This window comes from Gorilla gorilla, chromosome X, assembly GCF_029281585.2.
Source record: "Gorilla gorilla gorilla isolate KB3781 chromosome X, NHGRI_mGorGor1-v2.1_pri, whole genome shotgun sequence".
Classification (NCBI taxonomy): domain Eukaryota; kingdom Metazoa; phylum Chordata; class Mammalia; order Primates; family Hominidae; genus Gorilla; species Gorilla gorilla.
The window spans coordinates 6629814-6645380 of NC_073247.2; positions in this window are offsets into that span (position 1 = coordinate 6629814).

Consider the following 15567-nt stretch of genomic DNA (forward strand, 5'->3'; position numbering starts at 1 on the left):
TATAAACATGGAAATATCTACACCGCTACCTGTATAAACATGGAAATATCTACACCGCTATCTGTATAAACATGGAAATACCTACACCGCTACCTGTATAAACATGGAAATATCAGCACCGCTATCTGTATGAACATGGAAATATCTACACCGCTATCTGTATGAACATGGAAATATCTACACCGATATCTGTATGAACATGGAAATATCTTCACCGCCATCTCTATGAACATGGAAATATTTACACAGCCATCTGGATGAACAAGGAAATATCAGCACCGCTATCAGTATGGACATGGAAATATCTACACCGCTATCTGTATGAACATGGAAATATCTTCACTGCCATCTGTATGAACATGGATATATCTACACAGCCATCTGGATGAACATGGAAATATCTACACCGCTATCTGTTTGAACATGGAAATATCTACACCGCTATCTGCATGAAAATGGAAATATCTACACAGCTATCTGCATATACATGGAAATATCTACACACCTATCTCTTTACACATGGAAATAACTACACCGCTATCTCTATAAACATGGAAATATCTACACCGCCATCTGTATGAACATGGACATATCTGCACCGCTATCTGTATGAACATATAAATATCTACACCGCCATCTGTATGAAGAAGGAGATATCTACACCGCTATCTGTATAAACATGGAAATATCTACACCGCTATCTGTATATACATGGAAATATCTACACCGCTATCTGTATAAACACGGAAATAAGTACACAGCTACCTGTATAAACATGGAAGTATCAGCACCGCTATCGGTATGAACATGGCAATATCTACACGGTTATCTGTATGAACATGGAAATATCTACACCGCTATCTGTATAAACATGGAAATATCTTCACCGCCATCTGTATGAACATCGATATACCTACACAGCCATCTGGATGAACATGGAAATATCTACACCGCTATCTGTATGAACATGGAAATATCTACACCGCTATCTGTATGAACATGGAAATATCTACACAGCCATCTGGATGAACATGAAAATGTCTACACCGCTATCTGTATGAACACGGAAATACATACACCGCTATCTGTATGAACATGGAAATACCCTCACCGCCATCTGTATGAACAAGGATATATCTACACAGCCATCTGGATGAACATGGAAATATATACACCGCTATCTGTGTAAACATGCATACATCTTCACCGCTATCTGTATAAACATGGAATTATCTACACTGCTATCTTTATGAACATGGAAATATCTGCACCGCTAACTGTTTGAACATGGAAATATATACACCGCTATCTGCATGTAAATGGAAATGTCTACACAGCTATCTGTATATACATGGAAATATCTACACAGCTATCTCTTTACACATGGAAATAACTACACCGCTATCTGTATGAACATGGAAATATCTACACCGCCATCTGTATGAACATGGAAATATCTGCACCGCCATCTGAATGAACATATAAATATCTACACCGCCATCTGTATTAAGATGGAGATATCTACACCGCTATCTGTATAAACATGGAAATATCTACACCGCTATGTGTATAAACATGGAAATATCTACGCCGCTATCTGTATAAACATGGAAATATCTACACCGCTGCGTGTATAAACATGGAAATATCAGCACCGCTATCAGTATGAACATGGAAGTATCTACACCGCCATCTGTATGAACATGGAAATATCTTCACCGCCATCTGTATGAACATGGAAATATCTGCACCGCCATCTGTATGAACATATAAATATCTACACCGCCATCTGTATTATGATGGAGATATCTACACCGCTATCTGTATAAACATGGAAATATCTACACCGCTATGTGTATAAACATGGAAATATCTACACCGCTATAGGTATAAACATGGAAATATCTACACTGCTGCCTGTATAAACATGGAAATATCAGCACTGCTATCTGTATGAACATGGAAATATCTACACCGCCATCTGTATGAACATGGAAAAATCTTCACCGCCATCTGTATGAACATGGATATATCTACACAGCCATCTGTATGAACATGGAAATATCTTCACCGCCATCTGTATGAACATGGATATGTCTACACAGCCGTCTGGATGAACATGGAAATATCTACACCGCTATCTGTATGAACATGGAAATATCTACACCGCAATCTGTGTAAACATGCATATATCTTCACCGCTATCTGTATAAACATGGAAATATCCACACCGCTATCTGTTTGAACATAGAAATATCTACACCGCTTTTTGCATGAAAATGGAAATATCTACACAGCTATCTGCATATACATGGAAATATCAACACAGCTATCTCTTTGCATATGGAAATAACTACACCGCTATCTCTATAAACATGGAAATATCCACACCACCATCTGTATGAACATGGAAATATCTGCACCGCCATCTGTATGAACATATAAATATCTACACCGCCATCTGTATTAAGAAGGAGATATCTACACCGCTATCTGTATAAACATGGAAATATCTACACCGCTATCTGTATGAACATGGAAATATCTACACCGCTACCTGTATAAACACGGAAATATGTACACCGCTACCTGTATAAACATGGAAGTATCAGCACCGCAATCGGTATGAACATGGCAATATCTACACGGCTATCTGTATGAACATGGAAATATCTACACCGCTATCTGTATGAACATGGAAATATCTACACCGCTATCTGTGTAAACATGCATACATCTTCACCGCTATCTGTATAAACATGGAAATATCCACACCGCTATCTGTATGAACATGGAAATATCTACACCGCTATCTGTTTGAACATGGAAATATCTACACCGCTATCTGCATGGAAATGGAAATATCTACACAGCTATCTGTATATACATGGAAATATCTACACAGCTATCTCTTTGCACATGGAAATAACTACACCACTATCTGTATAAACATGGAAATATCTACACCACCATCTGTATGAACATGGAAATATCTGCACCGCCATCTGTATGAACATATAAATATCTACACCGCCATCTGTATTAGAAGGAGATATCTACACCGCTATCTGTATAAACATGGAAATATCTACACCGCTATCTGTATGAACATGGAAATATCTACACCGCTACCTGTATAAACACGGAAATATGTACACCGATACCTGTATAAACATGGAAGTATCAGCACTGTTATCGGTATGAACATGGCAATATCTACACGGGTATCTGTATGAACATGGAAATATCTACACCGCTATCTGTATGAACATGGAAATATCTACACCACTATCTGTATGAACATGGAAATTCCTACACAGCCATCTGGATGAACATGGAAATGTCTACACCGCTATCTGTATGAACATGGATATATCTACACAGCCATCTGGATGAACATGGAAATATCTACACTGCTATCTGTATGAACATGGAAATACATACACCGCTATCAGTATGAACATGGAAATATCTACACCGCTATCTGTATGAACATGGAAATATCTACACCGATATCTGTATGAACATGGAAATATCTTCACCGCCATCTGTATGAACATGGATATATCTACACAGCCATCTGGATGAACATGGAAATATCTGCACCGCTATCTGTATGAACATGGAAATATCTACACAGCTATCTGTATGAACATGGATATATCTACACAGCCATCTGGATGAACATGGAAATATATACACCGCTATCTGTGTAAACATGCATACATCTTCACCGCTATCTGTATAAACATGGAATTATCTTCACTGCTATCTTTATGAACATGGAAATATCTGCACCGCTAACTGTTTGAACATGGAAATATATACACCGCTATCTGCATGTAAATGGAAATGTCTACACAGCTATCAGTATATACATGGAAATATCTACACAGCTATCTCTTTACACATGGAAATAACTACACCGCTATCTGTATGAACATGGAAATATCTACACCGCCATCTGTATGAACATGGAAATATCTGCACCGCCATCTGAATGAACATATAAATATCTACACCGCCATCTGTATTAAGATGGAGATATCTACACCGCTATCTGTATAAACATGGAAATATCTACACCGCTATCTGTATGAACATGGAAATATCTACACCGCTATCTGTATAAACATGGAAATATCTACACCGCTACCTGTATAAACATGGAAATATCAGCACCGCTATCAGTATGAACATGGAAGTATCTACACCGCCATGTGTATGAACATGGAAATATCTTCACCGCCATCTGTATGAACATGGAAATATCTGCACCGCCATCTGTATGAACATATAAATATCTACACCGCCAACTGTATTAAGATGGAGATATCTAACTGCTATGTGTATAAACATGGAAATATCTACACCGCTATGTCTATAATCATGGAAATATCTACACCGCTATCTGTATAAACATGGAAATGTCTACACCGCTACCTGTATAAACATGGAAATATCAGCACCGCTATCAGTTTGAACATGGAAGTATCTACACCACCATCTGTATGAACATGGAAATATCTTCACCGCCATCTGTATGAACATGGAAATATCTGCACCGCCATCTGTATGAACATATAAATATCTACACCGCCGTCTGTATTAAGATGGAGATACCTACACCGCTATCTGTATAAACATGGAAATATCTACACCGCTATGTGTATAAACATGGAAATATCTATACCACTATCTGCATAAACATGGAAATATCGACACTGCTACCTGTATAAACATGGAAATATCAGCACCGCTATCTGTATGGACATGGAAATATCTACACCGCCGTCTGTATGAACATGGAAAAATCTTCACCACCATCTGTATCAACATGGATATATCTACACAGCTTCTGTATAAGCATGGAAATATCTTCACCGCCATCTGTATGAACATGGATATGTCTACACAGCCGTCTGGATGAACATGGAAATATCTACACCGCTATCTGTATGAACATGGAGATACGAAAACCGCTGTCTGTATGAACATGGAAATATCTACACCGCTATCTGTATGAACATGGTAATATCCACACCGCTATCTGTATGAACATGGAAATATCTTCAACGCCATCTGTATGAACATGGATATATCTACACAGCCATCTGGATGAACATGGAAATATCTACACCGCTATCTGTGTAAACATGCATACATCTTCACCGCTATCTGTATAAACATGGAAATATCTACACCGCTATCTTTATGAACATGGAAATATCTACAGCGCTAACTGTTTGAACACGGAAATATCTACACCGCTATCTGCATGAAAATGGAAATATCTACACCGCTCTCTGTATGAACATGGAAATACATACACCGCTATCTGTATGAACATGGAAATATCTACACCGCTATCTGTATGAACATGGAAATATATACACCGCTATCTGTATGAACATGGAAATATCAACACCGCTATCTGTTTGAACATGGAAATATCTACACCGCTATCTGCATGAAAATGGAAATATCTACACAGCTATCTGCATATACATGGAAATATCTATACAGCTATCTCTTTACACATGGAAATAACTACACCGCTATCTCTATAAACATGGTAATATCTACACCGCCATCTGTATGAACATGGAAATATCTGCACCACCATCTGTATGAACATATAAATATCTACACCGCCACCTGTATTAAGATTGAGATATCTACACCGCTATCAGTATAAACATGGAAATATCTACACCGCTATGTGTATAAACATGGAAATATCTCCAACACTATCTGTATAAACATGGAAATATCTACACAGTTACCTGTATGAACATGGAAATATCAGCACCGCTATCGGTATGAACATGGAAATATCTACACCGCCATCTGCATGAACATGGAAATATCTTCACCGCCATCTGTATGAACATGGATATATCTACACAGCCATCTGGATGAACGTGGAAATATCTACACAGCCATCTGGATGAACATGGAATTATCTACACCGCTATCTGTGTAAACATGCATACATCTTCACCGCTATCTGTATAAACATGGAAATATCTACACCGTTTTCTGTATGAACATGGAAATATCTACACCGCTATCTGTGTAAACATGCATACATCTTCACCGCTCTCTGTATAAACATGGAAATATCTACACCGCTATCTGTATGAACATGGAAATATCTACACCGCTATCTGTTTGAAAATGGAAATATCTACACCGCTATCTGCATGAAAATGGAAATATCTACACAGCTGTCTGCACATACACGGAAATATCTACAAAGCTATCTCTTTACACATGGAAATAAGTACACCGCTATGTCTATAAACATGGATATATCTACACCGCCATCGGTATGAACATGGAAATATCTGCACCGACATCTGTATGAACATATAAATATCTACACCGCCATCTGTATTAAGATGAAGATATCTACACCGCTATTTGTATAAACATGGAAATATCTACACCGCTACCTGTATAAACATGGAAATATCTACACCGCTATCTGTATAAACATGGAAATACCTACACCGCTACCTGTATAAACATGGAAATATCAGCACCGCTATCTGTATGAACATGGAAATATCTACACCGCTATCTGTATGAACATGGAAATATCTACACCGATATCTGTATGAACATGGAAATATCTTCACTGCCATCTCTATGAACATGGAAATATCTACACAGCCATCTGGATGAACAAGGAAATATCAGCACCGCTATCTGTATGAACATGGAAATATCTACACCGCTATCTGTATGAACATGGAAATATCTTCACTGCCATCTGTATGAACATGGATATATCTACACAGCCATCTGGATGAACATGGAAATATCTACACCGCTATCTGTTTGAACATGGAAATATCTACACCGCTATCTGCATGAAAATGGAAATATCTACACAGCTATCTGCATATACATAGAAATATCTACACACCTATCTCTTTACACATGGAAATAACTACACCGCTATCTCTATAAACATGGAAATATCTACACCTCCATCTGTATGAACATGGACATATCTGCACCGCTATCTGTATGAACATATAAATATCTACACCGCCATCTGTATGAAGAAGGAGATATCTACACCGCTATCTGTATAAACATGGAAATATGTACACCGCTATCTGTATATACATGGAAATATCTACACCGCTATCTGTATAAACACGGAAATAAGTACACAGCTACCTGTATAAACATGGAAGTATCAGCACCGCTATCGGTATGAACATGGCAATATCTACACGGTTATCTGTATGAACATGGAAATATCTACACCGCTATCTGTATAAACATGGAAATATCTTCACCGCCATCTGTATGAACATCGATATACCTACACAGCCATCTGGATGAACATGGAAATATCTACACCGCTATCTGTATGAACATGGAAATATCTACACCGCTATCTGAATGAACATGGAAATATCTACACAGCCATCTGGATGAACATGAAAATGTCTACACCGCTATCTGTATGAACACGGAAATACATACACCGCTATCTGTATGAACATGGAAATACCCACACCGCCATCTGTATGAACAAGGATATATCTACACAGCCATCTGGATGAACAAGGAAATATCCGCACCGCTATCTGTATGAACATGGAAATATCTACACCACTATCTGTATGAACATGGATATATCTACACAGCCATGTGGATGAACATGGAATTATCTACACCGCTATCTGTGTAAACATGCATACATCTTCACCGCTATCTGTATAAACATGGAAATATCTACACCTTTTTCTGTATGAACATGGAAATATCTACACCGCTATCTGTGTAAACATGCATACATCTTCACCGCTATCTGTATAAACATGGAAATATCTACACCGCTATCTGTATGAATATGGAAATATCTACACCGCTATCTGTTTGAAAATGGAAATATCTACACCGCTATCTGCATGAAAATGGAAATATCTACACAGCTATCTGCACATACATGGAAATATCTACACAGCTATCTCTTTTCACATGGAAATGACTACACCGCTATCTCTATAAACATGGAAATATCTACACGGCCATCTGTATGAACATGGAAATATCTACACCGCCATCTGTATTAAGATGAAGATATCTACACCGCTATCTGTATAAACATGGAAATATCTACACCGCTACCTGTATAAACATGGAAATATCTACACCGCTATCTGTATAAACATGGAAATACCTACACCGCTACCTGTAAAGACATGGAAATATCTACACCGCTATCTGTATGAACATGGAAATATCTACACTGATATCTGTATGAACATGGAAATATCCTCACTGCCTTCTGTATGAACATGGATATATCTACACAGCCATCTGGATGAACATGGATATATCTACACAGCCATCTGGATGAACATGGAAATATCTACACCGCTATCTGTATGAACATGGAAATATCTACACCGCTATCTGTGTAAACATGCATACATCTTCACCGCTATCTTTATAAACATGGAAATATCTACACTGCTATCTGTTTGAACATGGAAATATCTACACCGCTATCTGCATGAGAATGGAAATATCTACACAGCTATCTGCATATACATGGAAATATCTACACAGCTATCTCTTTACACATGGAAATAACTACACTGCTATCTCTATAAACATGGTAATATCTACACCGCCATCTGTATGAACATGGAAATATCTTCACCGCCATCTGTATGAACATGGAAATATCTGCACCGCCATCTGTATGAACATATAAATATCTACACCGCCATCTGTATTAAGATGGAGATATCTACACCGCTATCAGTATAAACATGGAAATATCTACACCGCTATGTGTATAAACATGGAAATATCTACACCGCTATCTGTATAAACATGGAAATATCTACACTGCTACCTGTATAAACATGGAAGTATCAGCACCGCTATCTGTATGAACATGGAAATATCTACACCGCCATCTGTATGAACATGGAAAAATCTTCACCGCCATCTGTATCAACATGGATATATCTACACAGCCATCTGGATGAACATGGAAATATCTTCACAGCCATCTGTATGAACATGGATATGTCTACACAGCCGTCTGGATGAACATGGAAATATCTACACCGCTATCTGTATGAACATGGAAATATCTACACCGCTATCTGTTTGTACATGGAAATATCTACACCGCTATCTGCATGAAAATGGAAATATCTACACAGCTATCTGCATATACATGGAAATATCTATACAGCTATCTCTTTACACATGGAAATAACTACACCGCTATCTCTATAAACATGGTAATATCTACACCGCCATCTGTATGAACATGGAAATATCTGCACCGCCATCTGTATGAACATATAAATATCTACACCGCCACCTGTATTAAGATGGAGATATCTACACCGCTATCAGTATAAACATGGAAATATCTACACCGCTATGTGTATAAACATGGAAATATCTCCAACACTATCTGTATAAACATGGAAATATCTACACAGTTACCTGTATGAACATGGAAATATCAGCACCGCTATCGGTATGAACATGGAAATATCTACACCGCCATCTGCATGAACATGGAAATATCTTCACCGCCATCTGTATGAACATGGATATATCTACACAGCCATCTGGATGAACGTGGAAATATCTACACAGCCATCTGGATGAACATGGAATTATCTACACCGCTATCTGTGTAAACATGCATACATCTTCACCGCTATCTGTATAAACATGGAAATATCTACACCGTTTTCTGTATGAACATGGAAATATCTACACCGCTATCTGTGTAAACATGCATACATCTTCACCGCTCTCTGTATAAACATGGAAATATCTACACCGCTATCTGTATGAACATGGAAATATCTACACCGCTATCTGTTTGAAAATGGAAATATCTACACCGCTATCTGCATGAAAATGGAAATATCTACACAGCTGTCTGCACATACACGGAAATATCTACAAAGCTATCTCTTTACACATGGAAATAAGTACACCGCTATGTCTATAAACATGGAAATATCTACACCGCCATCAGTATGAACATGGAAATATCTGCACCGACATCTGTATGAACATATAAATATCTACACCGCCATCTGTATTAAGATGAAGATATCTACACCGCTATTTGTATAAACATGGAAATATCTACACCGCTACCTGTATAAACATGGAAATATCTACACCGCTATCTGTATAAACATGGAAATACCTACACCGCTACCTGTATAAACATGGAAATATCAGCACCGCTATCTGTATGAACATGGAAATATCTACACCGCTATCTGTATGAACATGGAAATATCTACACCGATATCTGTATGAACATGGAAATATCTTCACTGCCATCTCTATGAACATGGAAATATCTACACAGCCATCTGGATGAACAAGGAAATATCAGCACCGCTATCTGTATGAACATGGAAATATCTACACCGCTATCTGTATGAACATGGAAATATCTTCACTGCCATCTGTATGAACATGGATATATCTACACTGCCATCTGGATGAACATGGAAATATCTACACCGCTATCTGTTTGAACATGGAAATATCTACACCGCTATCTGCATGAAAATGGAAATATCTACACAGCTATCTGCATATACATAGAAATATCTACACACCTATCTCTTTACACATGGAAATAACTACACCGCTATCTTTATAAACATGGAAATATCTACACCTCCATCTGTATGAACATGGACATATCTGCACCGCTATCTGTATGAACATATAAATATCTACACCGCCATCTGTATGAAGAAGGAGATATCTACACCGCTATCTGTATAAACATGGAAATATCTACACCGCTATCTGTATATACATGGAAATATCTACACCGCTATCTGTATAAACACGGAAATAAGTACACAGCTACCTGTATAAACATGGAAGTATCAGCACCGCTATCGGTATGAACATGGCAATATCTACACGGTTATCTGTATGAACATGGAAATATCTACACCGCTATCTGTATAAACATGGAAATATCTTCACCGCCATCTGTATGAACATCGATATACCTACACAGCCATCTGGATGAACATGGAAATATCTACACCGCTATCTGTATGAACATGGAAATATCTACACCGCTATCTGAATGAACATGGAAATATCTACACAGCCATCTGGATGAACATGAAAATGTCTACACCGCTATCTGTATGAACACGGAAATACATACACCGCTATCTGTATGAACATGGAAATACCCTCACCGCCATCTGTATGAACAAGGATATATCTACACAGCCATCTGGATGAACAAGGAAATATCCGCGCCGCTATCTGTATGAACATGGAAATATCTACACCACTATCTGTATGAACATGGATATATCTACACAGCCATGTGGATGAACATGGAATTATCTACACCGCTATCTGTGTAAACATGCATACATCTTCACCGCTATCTGTATAAACATGGAAATATCTACACCTTTTTCTGTATGAACATGGAAATATCTACACCGCTATCTGTGTAAACATGCATACATCTTCACCGCTATCTGTATAAACATGGAAATATCTACACCGCTATCTGTATGAATATGGAAATATCTACATCGCTATCTGTTTGAAAATGGAAATATCTACACCGCTATCTGCATGAAAATGGAAATATCTACACAGCTATCTGCACATACATGGAAATATCTACACAGCTATCTCTTTTCACATGGAAATAACTACACCGCTATCTCTATAAACATGGAAATATCTACACGGCCATCTGTATGAACATGGAAATATCTGCACCGCCATCTGTATGAACATATAAATATCTACACCTCCATCTGTATTAAGATGAAGATATCTACACCGCTATCTGTATAAACATGGAAATATCTACACCGCTACCTGTATAAACATGGAAATATCTACACCGCTATCTGTATAAACATGGAAATACCTACACCGCTACCTGTAAAGACATGGAAATATCTACACCGCTATCTGTATGAACATGGAAATATCTACACTGATATCTGTATGAACATGGAAATATCCTCACTGCCTTCTGTATGAACATGGATATATCTACAGAGCCATCTGGATGAACATGGATATATCTACACAGCCATCTGGATGAACATGGAAATATCTACACCGCTATCTGTATGAACATGGAAATATCTACACCGCTATCTGTGTAAACATGCATACATCTTCACCGCTATCTTTATAAACATGGAAATATCTACACTGCTATCTGTTTGAACATGGAAATATCTACACCGCTATCTGCATGAGAATGGAAATATCTACACAGCTATCTGCATATACATGGAAATATCTACACAGCTATCTCTTTACACATGGAAATAACTACACCGCTATCTCTATAAACATGGTAATATCTACACCGCCATCTGTATGAACATGGAAATATCTTCACCGCCATCTGTATGAACATGGAAATATCTGCACCGCCATCTGTATGAACATATAAATATCTACACCGCCATCTGTATTAAGATGGAGATATCTACACCGCTATCAGCATAAACATGGAAATATCTACACCGCTATGTGTATAAACATGGAAATATCTACACCGCTATCTGTATAAACATGGAAATATCTACACTGCTACCTGTACAAACATGGAAGTATCAGCACCGCTATCTGTATGAACATGGAAATATCTACACCGCCATCTGTATGAACATGGAAAAATCTTCACCGCCATCTGTATGAACATGGATATATCTACACAGCCATCTGTATGAAATTGGAAATATCTTCACAGCCATCTGTATGAACATGGATATGTCTACACAGCCGTCTGGATGAACATGGAAATATCTACACCGCTATCTGTATGAACATGGAAATATCTACACCGCTATCTGTTTGTACATGGAAATATCTACACCGCTATCTGCATGAAAATGGAAATATCTACACAGCTATCTGCATATACATGGAAATATCTATACAGCTATCTCTTTACACATGGAAATAACTACACCGCTATCTCTATAAACATGGTAATATCTACACCGCCATCTGTATGAACATGGAAATATCTGCACCGCCATCTGTATGAACATATAAATATCTACACCGCCACCTGTATTAAGATGGAGATATCTACACCGCTATCAGTATAAACATGGAAATATCTACACCGCTATGTGTATAAACATGGAAATATCTCCAACACTATCTGTATAAACATGGAAATATCTACACAGTTACCTGTATGAACATGGAAATATCAGCACCGCTATCGGTATGAACATGGAAATATCTACACCGCCATCTGCATGAACATGGAAATATCTTCACCGCCATCTGTATGAACATGGATATATCTACACAGCCATCTGGATGAACGTGGAAATATCTACACAGCCATCTGGATGAACATGGAATTATCTACACCGCTATCTGTGTAAACATGCATACATCTTCACCGCTATCTGTATAAACATGGAAATATCTACACCGTTTTCTGTATGAACATGGAAATATCTACACCGCTATCTGTGTAAACATGCATACATCTTCACCACTCTCTGTATAAACATGGAAATATCTACACCGCTATCTGTATGAACATGGAAATATCTACACCGCTATCTGTTTGAAAATGGAAATATCTACACCGCTATCTGCATGAAAATGGAAATATCTACACAGCTGTCTGCACATACACGGAAATATCTACAAAGCTATCTCTTTACACATGGAAATAAGTACACCGCTATGTCTATAAACATGGAAATATCTACACCGCCATCAGTATGAACATGGAAATATCTGCACCGACATCTGTATGAACATATAAATATCTACACCGCCATCTGTATTAAGATGAAGATATCTACACCGCTATTTGTATAAACATGGAAATATCTACACCGCTACCTGTATAAACATGGAAATATCTACACCGCTATCTGTATAAACATGGAAATACCTACACCGCTACCTGTATAAACATGGAAATATCAGCACCGCTATCTGTATGAACATGGAAATATCTACACCGCTATCTGTATGAACATGGAAATATCTACACCGATATCTGTATGAACATGGAAATATCTTCACTGCCATCTCTATGAACATGGAAATATCTACACAGCCATCTGGATGAACAAGGAAATATCAGCACCGCTATCTGTATGAACATGGAAATATCTACACCGCTATCTGTATGAACATGGAAATATCTTCACTGCCATCTGTATGAACATGGATATATCTACACAGCCATCTGGATGAACATGGAAATATCTACACCGCTATCTGTTTGAACATGGAAATATCTACACCGCTATCTGCATGAAAATGGAAATATCTACACAGCTATCTGCATATACATAGAAATATCTACACACCTATCTCTTTACACATGGAAATAACTACACCGCTATCTCTATAAACATGGAAATATCTACACCTCCATCTGTATGAACATGGACATATCTGCACCGCTATCTGTATGAACATATAAATATCTACACCGCCATCTGTATGAAGAAGGAGATATCTACACCGCTATCTGTATAAACATGGAAATATCTACACCGCTATCTGTATATACATGGAAATATCTACACCGCTATCTGTATAAACACGGAAATAAGTACACAGCTACCAGTATAAACATGGAAGTATCAGCACCGCTATCGGTATGAACATGGCAATATCTACACGGTTATCTGTATGAACATGGAAATATCTACACCGCTATCTGTATAAACATGGAAATATCTTCACCGCCATCTGTATGAACATCGATATACCTACACAGCCATCTGGATGAACATGGAAATATCTACACCGCTATCTGTATGAACATGGAAATATCTACACCGCTATCTGAATGAACATGGAAATATCTACACAGCCATCTGGATGAACATGAAAATGTCTACACCGCTATCTGTATGAACACGGAAATACATACACCGCTATCTGTATGAACATGGAAATACCCTCACCGCCATCTGTATGAACAAGGATATATCTACACAGCCATCTGGATGAACAAGGAAATATCCGCACCGCTATCTGTATGAACATGGAAATATCTACACCACTATCTGTATGAACATGGATATATCTACACAGCCATGTGGATGAACATGGAATTATCTACACCGCTATCTGTGTAAACATGCATACATCTTCACCGCTATCTGTATAAACATGGAAATATCTACACCTTTTTCTGTATGAACATGGAAATATCTACACCGCTATCTGTGTAAACATGCATACATCTTCACTGCTATCTGTATAAACATGGAAATATCTACACCGCTATCTGTATGAATATGGAAATATCTACACCGCTATCTGTTTGAAAATGGAAATATCTACACCGCTATCTGCATGAAAATGGAAATATCTACACAGCTATCTGCACATACATGGAAATATCTACACAGCTATCTCTTTTCACATGGAAATAACTACACCGCTATCTCTATAAACATGGAAATATCTACACGGCCATCTGTATGAACATGGAAATATCTGCACCGCCATCTGTATGAACATATAAATATC